The sequence below is a fragment of the Propithecus coquereli genome, unplaced genomic scaffold (genome assembly GCF_000956105.1).
Source record: "Propithecus coquereli isolate 6110/MARCELLA unplaced genomic scaffold, Pcoq_1.0 Scaffold56, whole genome shotgun sequence".
NCBI classification, from domain to species: Eukaryota; Metazoa; Chordata; class Mammalia; order Primates; family Indriidae; genus Propithecus; species Propithecus coquereli.
Window position 1 is genome coordinate 5,741,857 of NW_012151507.1, and position 3,340 is coordinate 5,745,196.

Genomic DNA, 3,340 nt, shown 5'->3' on the forward strand with positions numbered 1-3,340 from the left:
AATGCATAAATATATAATTAACTCAGTATAAATATAAATTAATTGGTTCTATTAATAAAATCACTAAGGGATGATTTTTTCATTTAGTATTTAATTGTAACATAATCCACTTTTCATTTTACATCTGCTTTTTTTTCTTACAGTAGATCCAAATGATTTGTACATTGTAGAACCTCTTAAGTTCTCTCCAGAAAAAAAGGTAATATTTTGTTTAAAGTTAATTGGTATGTTATGTGGTAATAAGTGAAGAAATAGGTTGAAAGGTTTAACATAACCTTTAAGTAGTCCGTAAGTTATGTTTATTTTCAATCATGGTAATGGTGTAAATAAATGTTTATAGGGATCAGCAAACTGTGATCCACAAGCCATATGTGGCCTGTGGCCTATTTTGTTGTATGAGCTAGGAGCCAAGAAGTCTTCTCATTTTTAAAGGGATATAAAATAAAACAAAGAATATGCAAGGGAGACACTATGTGAACTGCAAAGCCTATTTACTATCCAGTCTTTTACAGAAAAAGTTTGCTGATCTTTGGATGGTAGTCATTATTAATTGAGTATCTAATACATGCCAGGCGCACAGTGCATGCACTATTTCAATAATTTTCACATTAAGTTATACTGATTTTGATTAGTAAGAATTATCTCTAGGGGAAAGAACTTGGGCTTTATAGTCAAATAGCCTAAGATTCAATTCCAACCAAGCCACTTACCACTTTGTAACTTGGGCAAGGAGCCAAACCTCTGAACCTTGGTTTTCTCATTTAGGAACCAAGGATAAAATACCCACCTTTCAGGGTTAGTAAGATATACATGAAAGCAGCCTGTACAATATCTGGCACATAGTAGGTATTCAGATGTTAGTTAGCACTCCCTGAATCACAGGTAGCAGGTAAGAAATTTAAAGAGTTTTGAGTGAATAGTATTTATGAAATGGGAAAGTGGTGATAGTAGCTGTACAGAACGTGACTGTGTGTGTGTCTACGTATGCTGTTTGTAATACTGTTTTACTTTTCACCAGGAGGTGGCACTTTTCTCCATTAGCTCAGCTATCTAGATGTCTGGTAAGGTAACTATGGGAGTTCTCTTTCCTAACCTTTGTTTTACTTGTATTATAGAAGAAACGCTGCAAGTACAAAATTGAAAAAATTGAGACCATAAAGTCTGCAGATCCATTGCACCCTATAGCCAATGGAGACATAAAAGGAAGGAAGCCCTTTACGAACCAGAGAGATTTTTCTAATATGGGGGAAGTGTATCACTCTTCTTATAAGGGTCCTCCATCTGAAGGAAGCTCAGAAACTTCATCACAGTCAGAAGAGTCCTATTTTTGTGGCATTTCAGCTTGCACAAGTCTGTGCAATGGACAGTCTCAAAAGACAAAAACTGAGAAGAGGGCCTTAAAACGAAGGCGATCTAAAGTCCAAGACCAAGGAAAATTGATAAAAACTCTAATACAGACTAAGTCGGGATCATTGCCGAGTCTTCATGACATAATCAAAGGAAACAAAGAGATCACCGTGGGAACATTTGGTGTTACAGCAGTCTCGGGACATACCTAAAATTAATTGAACTTTTCATACTGGAGACTTTTTTTGTTCTTTGAAGAACAGTCTGTGGTATTTGAAGGGTTTGGGGAGGGAGAAAATGGGAAAAGTATTCAGAAATTATGGTTTCTGCCTTTTTAAAAAGTAGATGGGATTGTGTCAATCTTGATTAATGAGCTGCAGTTTTACAAGGCTGATCACTTCCTACAAGGACAATGGTAGACATTTTATAAAGATGTTTTTTCACATATTAATCACTGGGACAAAAGTAATTTGGAAGCCCAGTTCCTTGGGTGGGATAGGAATGAAAGCCTAAACCTCTTCCTTTAGCTTTGTTCCTATTTCTTGCACCTTCCCATATTTATGTGCCTTTTGTCTATTTATAATGCCACTGGAAGAGGAGGGAGAACCTTTTCTGTCATTTGATTTCTTTTATAACTTTGTTAGGTTTTTGAAGCTGCAAACACTACAAGGCTTTTAAGGTGGTCTGTGCCTGAAGCTCGGCAATGTGGGTCAGACAGTGTAAAAATCCTAAAGACTTGCCAACTAGATCTCTGTTTAGCAAACTCATTGGAAATAAACACTTGCTGGATTTTTAAATTCTGTTCTTTTAGGTTTAGGTAAATGGTGATGCTGTTTATCTTATTTTCATCTAACTTATTCAGACTTTTTCCTTAGTTACTAACTCAATGAGGGAAAAAAAGACCAACTATAAGGTTTTTTTTTTTTTTTTGCAAATAACTGGTATTTGCAAACAAATTTTTGATAAATTCACCTTTGAAACACATTTCACCATTTGTAAAGGTTTTCTTTAGCTACATTACATTTTAAAAGTTCACAGTAAACACTAATCTTCCAAGGTTTCATATCACAGTTTTCTATTACTACAAATATAAAATTTGAAGATTTAGCAAATGAGCCAGGTCTCATATGATGTAATCACTGCCTATGTACCTATACACAGATCCAGCTAGTGAGTTTGTCAAGCCTTGTCTAATTGGTTAAGTCTAAAAGATCACTATTCCTTGATGTTTGCTTTGTATTGGCTACAAATGTGCAGAGGTATACATGCGTGATGTCAATGTGTCTGTCTTCATTTGTGTTTTTTTCTTTAAAAAATAATTAGCAATGACTGTATTTGAATTAAATGATTTCTCAGTGTGTGATTGTACAGTAATGAGTGAAAGTGGAACATGTTTCTTTTTGAAAGTGAGAGAATTGACCATTTTGTGTTGTGAGATTTAAGTTATAACTTATTGAGCACTTTTAGTAATAACTTTTTTAAACATGTCTAATACCTTTCTTGGGTATTATTTGTAATGTGACTTATTTAAAGCCTTTTTTGTTTGTTTAAGTTGCTGCTTTAGGTTAACAGTATGTTTTAGAAGATTCAACTTTTTTTCCATTCTGCACAATTAGCCATTCAGAGCAAGAGGGCCTGATTGTATAGAAGCCCCTTGAAAAGAGGTCCAGATGAGAGCAGATGTAGAGCGGGAAGTTACGTGATCTGTGTGTTGTGGAAAGAGGACTTTCAGTGTGTAACTACAGAGCTGTAGTGCCATTAGAAACTGTGAATTTCCAAATAAATCCGAACACTTGTCTTTATTAATTACTGGTTCTTCTGTCTTTTGAAAGAGAACACACAAATTTATTACTAACCTCTGGATGGAGATTTAGGTTTTTGCCACTTTTAAAGCTAAGTATAGTATTAATAGTATCCCATTAAATATTAATCACATTTCGGCCAACTATGAACTGATTATACTTTCACATAAACACTGTGTTCCGGCCGGGCG

At 34.8% G+C, this 3,340-nt stretch overlaps 1 long non-coding RNA gene across 1 annotated transcript; it reads left to right on the forward strand.

Moving 5' to 3' along the window:
* Window positions 1-141: 141 nt before the first annotated feature.
* LOC105821160 lies at window positions 142-3,153 on the forward strand. Its single transcript, XR_001138049.1, has 2 exons — window positions 142-199; window positions 1,116-3,153. It is a non-coding gene; the product is annotated as an uncharacterized LOC105821160 (long non-coding RNA).
* Window positions 3,154-3,340: the final 187 nt, after the last annotated feature.